Source organism: Dreissena polymorpha, chromosome 4 (genome assembly GCF_020536995.1).
Source record: "Dreissena polymorpha isolate Duluth1 chromosome 4, UMN_Dpol_1.0, whole genome shotgun sequence".
Lineage (NCBI taxonomy): Eukaryota > Metazoa > Mollusca > Bivalvia > Myida > Dreissenidae > Dreissena > Dreissena polymorpha.
The window spans coordinates 100,569,129-100,586,487 of record NC_068358.1 but is presented as its reverse complement, the minus strand read 5'-3'; the positions used below and the strand labels follow the sequence as shown (position 1 = coordinate 100,586,487).

General features: G+C 32.9%; 1 protein-coding gene across 3 annotated transcripts in view; it reads right to left on the bottom strand.

Annotated features, from left to right (window-relative positions):
- Positions 1 to 17,359, bottom strand: part of LOC127879762 (beta-1,3-galactosyltransferase 1-like) — a 34,415-nt gene that overhangs the window by 7,292 nt on the left and 9,764 nt on the right. The window contains exon 1 of one of the 3 annotated variants that reach the window (XM_052426809.1): positions 12,322 to 12,479. The exons of 1 other annotated variant lie outside the window; for it this stretch is intronic. The gene's annotated coding sequence lies outside the window, so the exon portion shown is untranslated. Of the gene's footprint in view, positions 1 to 2,107; positions 2,230 to 12,321; positions 12,480 to 17,359 lie in introns of those variants that run through there. One more of the 3 variants, XM_052426810.1, reaches the window with a different exon arrangement.

The following is a 17,359-nucleotide window of genomic DNA, read 5'->3' as shown; positions in this document are numbered from 1 at the left end:
GATTCACTTCAAATTGATACTGAACCTCTCTTATGACAATACGGTCAATCTCAACTATGCATGGCCCCATTACCAACCCTGGGGCCCCGCCCACATAGACCACACCCGCCCAAAATTGCCTTTTACTATAATTTCTTCATTTCTACACCGATTCACTTCAAATTGATACTGAACTTCTCTTATGACAATACGGTCAATCTCAACTATGCATGGCACAATTACCAACCCTGGGGCGCCCTGCCCACATATGTCACACCCACCCAAAATTGCCTTTTACTATAACTTCTTCATTTCTACACCAATTCACTTCTTATTGATGATGAACTTCTCTTATGACAATACGGTCAATCTCAGCTATGCATGGCCCCATTACCAACCCTGGGGCACACCTAGGTCAAACATTCGGCGTGGGGATGCGCGTCGGCCTCTGCCGCGCCATTTCTAGTTAATATCTGCACTCAATTTAGACTGCTTTGTTTGATGCCATGGGGGCATGGTGGACATGTGTTATCAGAACAGGATACCATGTGGTCATCATTTCATAATAATGTCTAGTCTGGTGTGTTGCTCTGCAAAGTCAGTTTGTCAAATATTTCAACAGTTGCAATAATAAAGATCAATTAAATGTTAGGTCCTATCAGTGTCTGTCCATACATCCAAATATGGGAGGGTGGGCAGATTTGTATGAAAAGCCAGGGTCTTTGAGGGAGCATGGAGAGAGTAGAATGAAATGTAGAGATGTAAAGATACAAGTAGTAGGAGAGAGTTAGTGGCAGTTTGAGAGAGAATGGATTTTACCTAGATTGTGAAGACAGTTAACAAATAAACATTATTGGTGTATATATGTATTCTCGTAGTGTGTAAATAAAATGTAGAGTCTATATACTGTGTTGTGAAGTTATGAACTTGTCCCCTGAAAATTGTAACAACACACACAAATCAATGAGTATTCTACAATGCTCTACAATTCTACAATATACCGCCCCTTGAACCGGCCATGAAATGCTTCATATTAAAAGATACCGTTTCAAAACAGAACATGCAAAAACTGTAACGTTGTTGATGACGAATTTCATTTTTACTGGAATGCCAATGTTAATTTATTCAAGTAACAAGTATATAAATAAATATTATTGTAAGAACACAAACATGATCCAGTTTATTTACCTCTTACAGATTGACATTGAAAAAAGTACGAAATCTATCCATTTTTTGTTTTAAAGCTTTTAAATTGAGAGCTGACTTATGTTATCAATAGTTTCACTCCATTTCCTTACTTTTATGTGTTTACTTAATATCTAAACAAAAAAAAATACGATAAAGTGTATACAAACTTGTTGTATTAAGACTTTGATCTAGGTTCTGTTTAAAACCTGCACGTCATTGACCATCTGTGTATATATTTTGTTGTAATATGTGTGTATTCAATGGCTTAAAGCCTAATGTATGATGAAATAAACTCTAACTTCTATTAAATTTAACCAAACTTACCAGAATAAAGTGATGAAAGCTTTAAGTAAATGTACTTCAATCCGATTAAAACTGATCGTATTCAATCAGTAAACTAGAAATTATCAACGTTAGCCCCGAAAGGTTGCAAAATTAAAGATATCCAATTTTCTATCATGAAATGCAAAGTTTTGTTTATTGAGAAATAAGAACAACCATTAAAAGTGGGTAAATCATTTCAACAAGCACTACTCTTAAAGCGAAAGAAAGTAACTTGTTCCGTGAATAAAATGGTAGAAGGCATTTCTGCAGGTTCTTAGACAATTAAAATCCATAAAATCATTAATTCGAAATAATGTTTCCACTCACTTGTCGAATTGTTAAATGATTTATTTCATTTTAGAAATATTAAACGCGACATATATCAAAATATCTGTATTGTCGACCTCCAGGTATAATAAAAGAATTAAATAAATATTGAGTTTAAAAGATTAAAGATTAAAAATTAAGATTACAAAATAAACGATTTGCAAGTTATGCATGCTATTAAAATTATAATCGTGTAACGATTGTTTGAAACACAATCATTGACAATTCTAAAACAAAACGAATGTTTTAATTTGAAACAAGCCATGTCAATAACAGAAGCATCATTTACCTGCCATGATCAATACTATCCTTCGTGTCTGACTACATAATTCACAGTTACACAAATGAAATTGCATCGTAACTCACATGGTCCGCAGATAAAAGTTTTAAGATAACGAACGGCCAAGTGGCCATATATAGCTTTCAATACAACAGGATTAGAAACGGCTTCATTTCAGTCAAAATGCTGCACGAAACATTCGAAAGGTTTTTGGATGAAAATACGTTGAAAAGATAAATGCATTTATATGAATTTACTTTATTTGGCTAAACATATTAAATTTATATGGGCGCAATCTGACTAATACTTATTTGTTATTTTGCTGTTGTTTTTTTCTCGCCGATTATTCTATCGGAACAGGAATCTATATATTTTATTTCGCTCGCATGTTGATAATGTATTCCTTCGAACTACTGATCAAAGTGTTGTTGCGTTATCGATGGAGATTAGGTCTGGAGATTCTAACCCATTTATGCCTAGTGGACTCTCCCATCTTTCTAAATTGGATCAATTTATTTCCAAAATTAGGGATGTCTATTATATTTATTTCTATATTAAGAATACTTCTTACAGAAATTCCTTTAAGCAAACAGCGTAGACCCCGATGAGACGCCGCGTCATGCGGCGTCTCGTCTGGGTCTAAGCTGTTTGCCAAGGCCTTTTTTCTAGACGCTAGGCATAAATGGGTTAAATAAAATAAAAAATTCATAAGACGATGATAAAAGGAACCACTGGTATTGTTAGCGAGATATCTGATGAGGGCGATACACGGCCTAATGCTCTGGGGATTCGGCTTAATGTGAAACAATCGTCATAGTAATAATAATTTACTGTTCATAACACTTAAACTGATGTTCGCATTGGAGACGCTTGAAATGTTTCGAAACGAGTTTTTACTTGAAATACAAACACACACAATCCATTTATTTCTGTCAACTTACATGATAAAAACTGACATGGCATAACCATAAACACCAATTTATGTCGTGATACTTTATTATATCGTATACTTTTCAATTATTACAGTTGAAAGCATATTTTCAATATCAGATAAACATGCGTCCTTACCAACTGTTACCAAAATTGATATCATGTAATGTTAAAAAAATCGTTTCGCCCCGGGAACAATTGCGTATCATACTGTATATTCTTAGATGTTGGTACGAAACTCTTCCTTTTTTCAGATAAAACGGCAATTGAAGCTGAAGAGAAATATGAAAAAGTGTTGTCATTGAGTAAGCTTTATTTTTAACTCTCTGATTATACTCCTTTAATTGACGTTTCGGCATAATGCCTTTATCAAAACATTGGAAATTATATGTTAACTACATTTTTACGTCTTTTGACTGCACAATTTAAATAACAAAGAAAAATGTTTTTAAACGTCAAATGACGTTGTACATGATGACGTCATAAATGGCGTTATATAAAATGGCGCCAAAAAAATGTAAAAATTCGCCAAAAATGAAATGACGTTAAACACTTACATATTGTATCTTAATCCTATGTTAAATGTGTGCTTTATATATTTAATAAATTGATATTTTACAATAAAATATTCATCATCATATGTAATTATAATCTACCTTAACTTATTATCATAAATTAAATAGGGTAAACTTATTTAATGACTCTTATTATTTCAATCCATATCTATGTATAATATTCTAATGATATTTGATTAAATAATCATATATACTTGCTATTCTATATATCATATACACATTATGGACAAGATAAATTGCATAAAGTACTATTATTTTTACATTCATTTATGTTGATGATTAATATAAAATGTTTTTCACATATATTTTTTACAAGATAGTTTCCCGTAGCAGGACATCAAGTTGATTTTTTGTATTTAGTCCATTTGGTGATTGCGTTTGAAACTTCTTTATAAATTCCAATTCTTTAATAAGTCTGTAATAATGGGAACTGTCTCTTATTTGTGTTAACACTGATACACCCATATCCTGCACTGTGTGGCCAGCACCATTGAAATTGAAATTCAACTAGAAGATAATAAAATAACAACTGATTTATACTCAAAGCCAACCGATAAACATCAATATGTCCAATATGACTCAAACCATCCAACAAATGTGAAGAAAGCAATACCCTATGGATTAGGAATACGTTTAAAAAGAATATGTTCTGACGAAAACAAATACAAACATCGTAAAAAAGAACTAAAACAGAATCTACAAAAAAGAGGATATCCAAATAAATTTGTAAACCATGAGCTATCCCGAGTTGATAATTTAAATAGGAAAGACTTACTTAAGAAGAAAGAAACAAATAAAACAGCCAACAAGAGAGTACCACTAGCTATAACTTATTCTAACAACCTTCCAAATATCCACTCAATAATTCGAAAACATACAGACAAACTATATAAATCAGACAGAATGAAAAATATATTCCCAGACGTACCAATAGTTGCATACAGACGAGATAGGAATATCGGTGACATTTTAGTTCATGGAAAAACAAATAAAGACATAAACAAACGTTTTCAACTAATACCACAATCGTGTAAGACTAATTGTATAGTCTGTAAAATGTTGAAAAAAGGTTTTCATAACAACCCAAAAAGTGACATTCCAAACGAAGCAATAAAACAGAACTGTAACATTTATAACTTGGTGTACGGTATATTTTGTATTAAATGCCAAAAGATGGTATACGTCGGAGAGACAAGCAGATCATTAAAGGAACGTGCCAAAGAACACGAGGCTGACGTGCGACTACGAAGAGAGAAACCAATCTCAGAACATTTCAATGGTGCTGGCCACACAGTGCAGGATATGGGTGTATCAGTGTTAACACAAATAAGAGACAGTTCCCATTATTACAGACTTATTAAAGAATTGGAATTTATAAAGAAGTTTCAAACGCAATCACCAAATGGACTAAATACAAAAAATCAACTTGATGTCCTGCTACGGGAAACTATCTTGTAAAAAATATATGTGAAAAACATTTTATATTAATCATCAACATAAATGAATGTAAAAATAATAGTACTTTATGCAATTTATCTTGTCCATAATGTGTATATGATATATAGAATAGCAAGTATATATGATTATTTAATCAAATATCATTAGAATATTATACATAGATATGGATTGAAATAATAAGAGTCATTAAATAAGTTTACCCTATTTAATTTATGATAATAAGTTAAGGTAGATTATAATTACATATGATGATGAATATTTTATTGTAAAATATCAATTTATTAAATATATAAAGCACACATTTAACATAGGATTAAGATACAATATGTAAGTGTTTAACGTCATTTCATTTTTGGCGAATTTTTACATTTTTTTGGCGCCATTTTATATAACGCCAATTATGACGTCATCATGTACAACGTCATTTGACGTTTAAAAACATTTTTCTTTGTTATTTAAATTGTGCAGTCAAAAGACGTAAAAATGTAGTTAACATATAATTTCCAATGTTTTGATGAAGGCATTATGCCGAAACGTCAATTAAAGGAGTATAATCAGAGAGTTATAATTTTTTAATATCCCTTCGGATAATTCAACTGAGCTTTATTTTTAATTTAAGAAAAACATGCGGCAGTCACTGGGTCATACGTCTATCATAGGTCGACTGACGATACAACGGCCCGATGGCCTTTGGCGCAACGACCCTGATACCAAACAAGATATTGGTACTTGTATTTTCATGGAACTGATAAGCCATCTTATGATGTATCTCGTCTGACGTAATTTCTGTTAGAAAACAAACCAATTTAAGCAAAACCATCTTAATTTTTGTATGAAGTTGTATTTTAACAGTCAAAGAAAAACAGAACAAAAAACGAATCTAATATATTAGTGACAAAAAAATCTTTGTTTAGTGTTTTTCAGTTTCATATTGTACGTTCATACACAAATCCAATGTTGTATAAATTACATTATATATACTGTATAACATTTTTTTATAATAAAACTTATTGTTGAAACATCAATACAATAAATGAAATTCAAATCTGTTGTAACAGCACTGTCGTTGAGTAGTTACCTTTTTATGAAGAAATGCCAGATTTTGTCTTTCTATATCTGAACTACATGTCTAATGCAAACGGATAATACTAATGCAATAAAGCAGTAACATGAGACCCCATCAACTACATTATATGTATGCTATTCAAAGTTCATGCTCTGAAAAGATAACTTTGAAAGTGCTTTTTACCGAATTGTTTTCACGAATTAAAACATTGGTAGACATAGTACAGTTAATTTCTTTTTTGTTACTATATTATAGCTTGATTATTGATATTAGAACTCTATAAAGATCGGCCGCTCGGTAACATTTCACAATATCTTGTACGAAACTCGCCCATGAAATTCCTGTGTAGGCTCGAACACGGCTCGCTAACTAACAAAATGACTGAACTTGTTTAATTATTATCGTATGAAGTAACAGCTCTGTCAGATGCTATATTTAAAGCACATGCAATGTGATAAGTAGATTTATTCACCCCACTGTTTTCTTCTTTGAACACATTAACATTATACTAAACTTGACTGATGCAGTCGTTCACGATTAATATCGATTTTTATCAGACAGTTTTATAAGGCAACGACTTTGAACGCACTATTTCATGATAGTCCTTTGAACGTTTCGTTACAGTTACAATATTGTTGTAAAAAGTCGGGAAAGAAAACAAAGGAAAAGCATTTGCCGATCTTATCAAGTGCATATAAAGTATCACCATTTAATTTCCTTTAATATAAATACTATACAATCATTAATAATTGTAGACATGACATGTCATTGTTCTTTAAACACGCTGGTAATGTTGATACTTCAATAACAGATGGCACTTCAATAACAGAAAAAAACAATAGCCACGCGCGAGAGGTTAGTTCCTCATTTTTTTAAAGTTGTATCATAAAGACTAAAGATTAGATTTTTTTGACAAGGCACATGGTCGAGTTGATCAATGGTGTATCATTTTCTATTGGGAAGAAAAAAATAACGGAAGAGTGGTAGATTTTTGCTAAAAAAATAGATCATGTGCATCAACACGATCAGGTTTAACCCATTTATGCCTAGTGGACTCTCCCATCATTCTATATTGGATCAATTTATTTCAAAAATTATGTCTAGTATATTTATTTCTATATTTAGAATATTTCTTACAGAAATTTGCAGTACGGAGTATTGTACCATTAATCGACCAAACAATTTTCTGTGTCTTAAAACCAAATGAACAGAACATACATGCAAAGAAGCTGAAGAACTCGAGCGTGGCTTTTGTTGTTCTCTGTTATCGAAGTGCCATCTGTTATCAGAGTATTCGCATACCCGTCGTGTTAAATATATATTTGTCATGGACATGTTCAATAACGGATTTTTTTATTTTGGACATAAATAAGGACTCTGCGTCGGTCATTTTCCGACGGGTCTGTATGAAATTCGTGGATTGATCAACCCATGTAATCAACGAAAATTAATTCCCCATAAATTTAAGTTATTTTACAGTGAGATGAATGACTATACTGACACGGAACACACTTGACTTGAACGTAAACATTGATAACACGTGTTCTTAAGAGATAATATTTCGCTGCTCGTATCAATTTATTTAAGGAAGAATAAGTACAATAATGCACATGTATACATTGAATGTTCGATTATATAAATTCGTATTCCGCTTTTTAATTACATTTTTTAATATGTATAGATTGTGTATGTGTAATTAATAATAAAAAAATAAAAATAATAAAAATAAAAAATAAAAATAAAAATATTATTATTATAAGTATTATTATTATTATTATTTTTTTTATTATTATGAATAATAATAATAATAATAATAATAATAATAATATTATTATTATTATTATTATTATAATTATTATTATTATTATTATTGTATTATTATTATTATTGCATTTATATGTAATATAAAACATTTGTTATCAATCAATCAATGTTTCTTACCGGTACTTAAATATGACACATTTTAATGACGCGTTTTTTTCTTTTAGAATAAATACCGTTCATGTCTGCGATTGTCTATTTCAAGACGTATACGCTGATAGAAGGCTAGGGGAATTCAATGCGTACGTATAATTTAACTTACAGATGCATAAATTATTTTAGAAACCAAGACTTTTGATATACTTAATCCTCTGAAATTAACTGATGTGTGGTGAGGACACATGAAAAGCCACTGCTTATAAGAACCCCTTGTATAGATTGGGAGGTAAGGTGAGGCCTCTTTAATTATTTACACGGTAAATCGATTCGATATCAGTGTATATTTACTTAAGCAATACAGAAATCTTAGGGAAAAGTTTATTGCAGATGTATATATAGGTTCCGGCATATACGGTTAATCAAATGAAATAGCAGATTAGAATAATAGCGTCTTTGCATACTGTAACATGGTCAATGTTCGCCGCTTCGATGTTGTAATGATATACATTTTTATCCCATTTTCACCACGACATTGAAGGTATATCAGCTTATGGAATATACTAACCTGTCTCCAACACTTAGGGATATACCTGTCGCGTGCACGGACTACTTTTTAAATTATTCAACCACTGAATGATTTTTCGAAAGAAATCTCTAGTGTCGAGAAAACTTTGGATTTAAAATTATAAATACAACCTACAACCTTTAAATCTAGTCGCGGGACATAATTTTTCGCCATCCGTAAAATGAATCAGCTGATTGATTGCGTCATAAAATGACATACTTATTGCGTCGTTTGTGTGATGTCATCTTTAGTAAACTTTAGGTGTACACGAAACAAGTATGCGATGTCTGGGAATAAAACATTGAAGACTCGAATTTTTTCGTGTCTATGTATCGATTCGTGGATGTTATTATGAAAAGTGCATATTGTATGGACTACTTACCTCGGATGGAACCGGTGAGACGAAGGATTAAGATCTACATGTAGATCTAGCTAATTCGTGTTATTGATTTTCAGAATAAGCGTGCCTATTTTGATGTGAATTTGTGTGTGTAGAGCATACTGATGGTGTGTATTTTGGTTCAGTAGTCTTTTCGTTTTGCTTTTGGAAGTAAGTAAACGTAAGGGTATTTTCTTTGATGAATAAACTTTGTCTTTGTGATTTTATCAAAGAAAGTCTATTCAGTAAGAATAACCCGTTTGCAACAAGTGTTTCAAAACTTTATATAAGTTTTACGGATTATCTTGTGTTTGGATCGCAAACTAAAGGATGTGAAGGCTAGATCAAGACGCCATCAAAATCTGCAGCGTCCATGAACAAATAAGGCGAGTTGTTTTTTGACAATTTATCTTTAGAACGACTCTGTGTGTAAGTTGGCATCGACATCATTTTGTCAGGAGCAATCACCGCCATATTTGATTTTGATCATTTTCTTTCGAAAATAAAATTAATAAAATCTTCCTTTCGCGGTCGTAATGTATTAAAATGTGCATGCTGCGTAAAATTGAATCGAGGCATATGGTGATGTTTTTTCTCGTTGTACAGTTTTTGTGTGATTTTTTTAAAGACTATTTTGCGTACCAGAACAAATACATTGTATATCACTACGCTTGGTTGCATTCGTTAGATTTAAAGCACTTTTAAGAATAAATTAAAATTATTGTTAAGGTTATTAGATCTATTTATTTTAAATGTCACGTTAAAAAAAAAGGGGGGGGGGGGGATAAATAGAATACTAGGTTAGCGTTGAATACAGAGAAAGCGCTCGCCAAGGCTCGCGCTCCCGGCGTTCTAAGCCTCAGCAACATAAACTTCTCTGTATTCAACGCTAACCTAGTATTCTCTATGTATACGCACATGAATATAGTGTAACTTCCTTACGTTATTTTTTTGTAAGAGCTAACAATTATTAAGGTAGCGCACCCGTAATGGGCACCTTTCCAAATATAATCTAATGTATCATTTTCTTTATCAGCATCATTTCACTGAACTACATATTGATTTAATATGACAGTGTAACTGCATTGCAGCATCGCAACTCGAAAATAACAGTTGAAAAATACAATAAACGCATTTATCGTTAGAGAATCAGTGATTTTTTTATCAAAACTAACATCCATATTCGGTTATTTCCTTATTAAAAAGATTTACGTTTAACGTTTTACTAACATTTATTTCATTTTCTCAAACTTAATTGTCCAATTGTTCTTTGAATCATTTTAAAATCAAACCATCTGTATGTTCGACCTTAAAATAGCTGTATAATTCAAATAGATTATTCCATTTAACTTTAAATTTAAAAAGAACAATTTTGCGAGTACTGCCCGCTATTGGAATTAACAAGTTGTTACAATTGTGTGAAACTCAGTCACTTGAAAAAACTTGAACTCAAAGCGAACGTTTGAAATGAAAAAGAATACGATTTCAGCAACGAAAGGCGGCGTTTACCTATCATAATTATTACAATCCATCGTGTCCAACTACGGTTTTCACTGTTACACAAATGAAATAGCGTCGTTACTCGTGGGCCGAAGATGAAGGTTTTAAGATAACGCCAAGATGTACGCTAAATGTATTGTTGATCGGATCCTGCGATTGTCATACGGGGATCTTTTGCCACGGGCAACGAGAGGGTGGATGAGTGAGCGTTTGTTTTGATGGCTTCGGTGGTTGGAGGCTCGGGGCTCGGAACCGTGGGGCGGGAGGGGTGTGGCCTGAATCCGTATTACAACATATACATTTGTTGTGACCATATAATATCAATACTATATAATATGAAATTCCATTCTGTTTTAACAGCACTGTCGTGGTTTAGTAACCTGTTTATGAAGAAATGCCAGATTTCCACTTCCAATGTCTTAGTGTAAGTACATCGTCAAAATCGCAACTCGAAAATTATAGTTGTAAGATACAATTAATACATTTTTCGTTAGAGAATACGTGATTTTTTTCATCAAAACTAGCATCCATATTCGTTTGGTTCCTTATTGAAAAGGTGAACGATTTTCCCCTAGAATTTGAACTAAATTCCGCTCCCCCCCCCCCCCCCCCCCCTCTCCAAACAAAATGGCCAAACTTTTCCAATAAACTCAATAAGATACAGGAGATGCAGTTCTCTCTTTTGGAGATTTCCCATGGACATTACTAACATATTAAGCTAGTGTACCGATCAGAACAATTATTTTATTTTACCAGGTTTTTTGGAAATATGTTTATTAAAACAGAAATTAAGCAAAAAATATTATTTTAGTCGGAAACAAACACGTAAAGTTGCAAAAAAAGTAATAAGTGTTTAGATTTTGATAACCTCCAAATATTATCTTGGTAATGATATTAGATTGGTAAAGAGAACATTGAAGATGCTAATCGAAGTTATTTTTTAGGATAATTTTATCTGGTTATTTTTGTGATTCAATTTAATTGAAATTATCTGCTTTTTTCCAACAACAATTAAATCACCAATGATCAGAAAAATATAATGGCCAGGCAACTTTCTAAGGTTTCATTTTTCCTAATATCATGGTTTGTCGCGCTAATTTTCCCAATCCAAGCAAAATATCACCGAATATTCTATTTGATCCTAACGCCAGTCGAATCGGTCATGATATGTTTCATATCAATTAGATTAATCCAGCTTATCAGAATTCAGTATTGAAAATTTGAAGTATTGTGTACTTCAATGTGATTATCTATGCTAGATTTCTATGCTACATCGCGTTTTAAGCATCGATTTAAATCATTGAAAGAGAACTTATCAACGTAAACCCCGAAAAACAGCAATATGCTAGCAATCCAACGTTCTATCATGATATGAATGTGCTTAGTTTTGTATTTTGGGGAATGAGAACAGCGAGTCAAATGGGAAGAATTATCCGTAAGCAATAAAATTGAAAGCGGTTGAAAGTAACTTGTGCGTGAACAAAATGGTTATCTGGCATTTCGCACTTGTCTAAGACAAATACGTATCCATACAATCATTAATTAAAATAAATGTTCCGAATTAATTGTTCAATTTTTCAATAAATCATTTAATTCAGAAATAAAAACTGTGAAGAGAAATATATTAAACCATCTGTATTGTTGAACTCAATATAGCTGGAGAATTAAATTAGATTATTAAATTTAACTTTAGATATAAAAGAACGAGGCTGTGAGTGCTGCAGGCTATTGGAATTACAAATTTATTTCAAGTCAATCATGTGGCAAAACTGAACACAAAAAAAACTGAAATTAAAAGCAAAGATTTCAGCAACGAAAAACAGCTTTTACCTGTCATAATCCTTACAATCCATCGAGTCCGACTACGTATTTCACTGTAACACAAATGAAATTGCATCGGTACTCATTGGCCGAAGATAAAGGTTTTAAGATAACGCCGTTGAGGCCAGATATGTATGTCACAATACAGCAATTCAGTCAACAGGCCAGGCGACCCATTCACTGTCTATCATCACCACCGGAAATAGATTACCAGCGAAAGTAAACAAACAAACCAGGGAGTGCAGTCAGCATTTACTTAAAATATCTAATAATAACTCGCTCCAGTGCGTGTTAGGCATCTAACAGAAAGATAAATATGTTTAAAAATGTGTATCTATCTTGCAATTGGTATTGATGAAGCGTTATTTACACAAATTTATGACTGCTTTGTACCGGGTTGAAATTGGAACTTCTCGAAGAAAGCAGCTTTTCTTTCACGATTACATGGTTTGCCATCGGGTATGGAGTTGATTTCCTATTCTTATAAAGGCAATATATACCATCTAAACGCTATTTCTTGTATTGGTTTGATTATTGTTCGTGGAAATCTATTAAATTAAAATAACTGTAGCGTACGGCGAATAGTTGTTTATGGCAAAAGTCGTGTAAGGTGAATAGTATAAATAGCCTGATATATTACAAAAAGATCGGGCAGTAACCTGTGTTTCTGTTTAAAGCGATTTTTTCTTTATTTCTTTAAAATCTGGGACGTAAAGGTATGATAAACAGGAAAACAGGTTAGTGTCTGATCTTTTTGTAATATATCAGGCTCGGCACGAATAAAATAACAGCTCGGCGAGCCTCGCCGATATATTATTCTAAGCCTTGCCTGATTTATTACAAAAAGATCGGACAGTAACCTGTTATTCTCTATGTTGCAGGTGCCCGTAAAACAAAGCATTTTTTAAAATATCAACAATGCATCAGACGTATTCTTTGCCCATAAACGGTCTCATCGTAAAGAATATAAGTGTATTTATTTGTTTTATACCAAGATGGTCACGTATTTGCGAAATTTTCATTTATTTTCCCTTACAAACTCAAAACTATTTGCCGTAAAGAATTTAATTTTATTTTGCTATACGCCGTACACGTCAGGTTCTATTCTCCGTACACAACAAAGTTTATATTTTAGCCAAACATTTGCATACTAACTTTATGTTTGGGCTGAAGCTGGCAAAAACCGATAGTTTCTATAATTCTATTTGCACACCATTGAAAAATTCGGCAAAATTATTATATTTTCCTCGGAAAAAAGGAAAAAAGATGTCCCAATGAACTTAATTTTCGGTACCAGGTAGCTGATAATTGATCTATTTCAACACTCGAATGTATTTATAAAGAACTCCCAACTACTTACGATATAACTTTGATATGTCCACTATTTATTTGTCGCACAGTTTTTTAAAAACGTTCGCGATAAAAATGGTAAAACTTATTCTTTTCACGAGCACTACCTCTTGCGTGATGTTTAATTTCGCTTCGCTGGTTATCTATTTCCGTTGGTAATGATAGACAGTGCCATTGGAATGTGTGGGGCTGAACGTTTGTTTGCTTGATAAATGTTTATATGTGCTTTGAATATGTTTAGCAAACAAACGTAAATTTATATGGAAGCAAACGTTTTTTTTACATTGCTATGACTATTACCCTTTGATTAAATCGAAATAGGAATCAATATATATATGAGTCGTGTTCTGAGGAAACTGGGCTTAATGCATGTGCGTAAAGTGTCGTCCCAGATTAGCCTTAATTGAATTTTTGGACGAGGGACTCGACCTAAATTGGATAAATTGCGGTCCGCACAGGCTAATCAGGGACGACACTTTCCGCCTAAATTGGATTTTTGCTAAGAAGAGACTTCATTTAAACGAAAAATGTCATAAAAGCGGAAAGTGTCGTCCCTGATTAGCATGTGCGGACTGCACATGCTAATCTGAGACGACATTTTGCGAACATGCATTATGCCTAGTTTTCTCAGAACGCGACTCATATTATTTATTTCGCTCTCATGATTTTTTTTCGTCGAAAATCTGATCAAAGTGTTTTGGCATTATCGATCTTTAGAGACACGAGAAGAGTGTATTCCAAATAGATTCATCACCCAAAGAGAAATTGCACAATGGAAAGTGTGGTGTTAACACCGCCCACGAAGGGTTAGGGTTAGGGTTTGGGTTAGGGTAAGGGTTAGGGTTAGTTCCTTAATCCGTATAAAATATCTTTGTAAAAAATATTTACTGTATCAATCCTCATTTAATTTATATGTAATATGTATTTGGTATCTGTTATTTGTGTCGTATCCATCAGACAAATAATGCCGCCCTTAGAGACAGGTCTGGAGATTTTTTATAAAATATTAATAAGACGATGAGTAAACCAACCACTTGTATTGTCAGTGAGCATGGATGGCGCAATAACTGATGAGAAAAATGCACAGCTTAATGCACGGGGGAATCGACCTAATGTGAATAATAGTAATAATAATTTACTGTGCATTACACTTGAAAATTGATTTGCCCATCCAAGTCGCTTCAAACGGGTTTTACACTTGCCTCACGCACACGCACACACTTTATTTCTATCACGTTGCTTGATATTTATTGACATGACATAATCATATACCTCGCTTTTGAAGGTGAGACTGGGTTCTATCACATCATTTTTTATAGTCACAGTGGAAAGCATATGTTCAATATCAGACACCAATGTGAACTAGTTTACTATCAGACGTGATCTTTCTTAATCTAAAACAATACTTGTCCCGAGGCCAGCTGTGCATTCTATTTTAGTACGTTTTTCAAGTATTTTTACAGATCTAAAATATATTGCACCACGGTGATTGCGACGATTATTTTTGCACACGAAAAAGCGATGGTAGCTGTTGCGTTAAGCTGCAAATAAATTTAAAAAAAAAAGTTTAATCTTATTAAGTGTTATCTCTAGAGCAGACCTCTTAAAACGCACCTCTTTAACTCATGTAGTGTTAGAATTATAGAATAACACACTGTAGAGCTAGGTCGAGCGTCTATAATCGGCACACTGCCGATATAACGGTCCGAGGGTCTTGGGCCCAAAACCCGTTCTACGGAAAGGGTCGATTATGGACGACAAACCCAGCTCTGCCGTTTGTAATCGTTAAATATACAAATTATTACAAATTATATTAGTCCCCCAGTAAATTAATATATAGATGCATAATTAAAGGGAAAATGCATGAAGTGAACTTGAAAAGTGCTATCTACTATAGTGTTATTTACACAATTTAAATATGGATAAACCGGGTGCAATAGAAAACTTTACTTCAAAATCATCTTCCAAAGTTCCATCTTTAGTTTAATTAGTTTAAACCTATTTATTTTAGCTCGATTGCGTCGAAAGCCTTATATAAACGCTCTCGAGTCCGTTTCCTGGGCCTAGAACCAGTACTTGGTGTCTTTGGGGGAAATCTAAAGAACGCTCCCACGGTGGGGATCGAACCCATGACCTCCCGGTCGCAAGGCGGACACCATATCCATTACACCACGGCGACCTTTTTCCATCTTTGTTGTCAAAATATTGTAATTCCTATTCGAATTTAAAAAAAAGATCGGACGCTCTTTCACATGTCACGATAAATAGACTCGAAATGCAAATTCTTTCATAAGCTTGCCAAAAAGGCTCACATACTAACAAAATTACTGAACATGTTTAATATATTTTCGTCAGACGCAATTTAATCAGTAGAATATTAACTCATAAATGCTAAAATATTAACACTGTTATAAGTGTCTGTTATATAAATCGAAAATCTAGTAATACTAATAGTCCATTAATTCCCCCGTTGAACATGTATATTATACTGGTATAGAATAATACTAAGACCACTTTTCCACCGTTGAACATGTTTAAATTATACTAAACTAGGCGGATAAGTCGTTCACAATCTATAACGAATTCATTAGACACTATGTTATCGAATTCATTATACACTGTGTTACATGGAAACGCACTACTGCAAGCTAGTCCTTTGATCTTTCCATTGCTAGTACTCTCATGAAATATGTCAGGGAAAGAAAAGGAAAGCATCTGTCGATCTTTACATGGGAATATAAAGTGTCAGTTTTATTTAATTTTCTATTACAAACATACTGCAAATTCATCTTCGTAGGATTGTAATTTCGTGTAAGTTTTAGTTGTTGTAGTTTGAAGAAAAAAATGACTTTTCATGGACACGTACATATGTGAATTTCTCATTCTACAAAAAAGATATTTGCGTCAGTCAATTTCCGATGTGTTTGATTTCAATTGGTAGATTGGACAACCAACGAAATCAGCGAAAACTAGCAGCCCACTTATCTTTATGATTTCATAGTAAATAGAAATATAATATTAACGGACCACGCGTGAGTTTAATGCAAACATTGATCACGCTTTTATTATAAAATTACTGTCTCGGCGTTGACGTCGCCATCTTGACTATCACGTTCCAATACCCGGTATGTACATAAAGTGTTGATTTAACAATCTGTATAAATAATGCAAGCTGTTCACGCTGTTAAATGTTAAGGAATCGTAGTTTTTATCGCGTAAACATTAAGATATTAGCATGCTTACTCGCTTTTCGTATCCTTTCATTTAAAATAGAGTTTGTACATTGATAGCCATACATTGGATGCTCTGATTTCCTAGTTCGCTCCTTTATTGTGGATTTATTTTTTATTTTTGAAAATATGCGATTTTGAAAATACACTTAAAGGCCTAGTTTAACCCTTTTTTAATTTACCCCTACCATCTCCACTAAGAACAACGATAGCGGTAGTCTACATAGTGAATTAATTAGCGACCGGCTGCGGTGGTCCCTATCTTATCCGTTAAAAACACGGAGTGTATATTGATTGTAATCTAGAGTCCGTGTTAAAAACAAGGGCTACTGGCTACTGTTCTGGGAATATGGGATAACCGTCAAAATGATTAATTACATATATTGTTAAATAGTTCAATTATATTTAACATCTTTGATTAAAAAAATAGTATATACTTAATAAATAAATACTTTTAACAATAATAA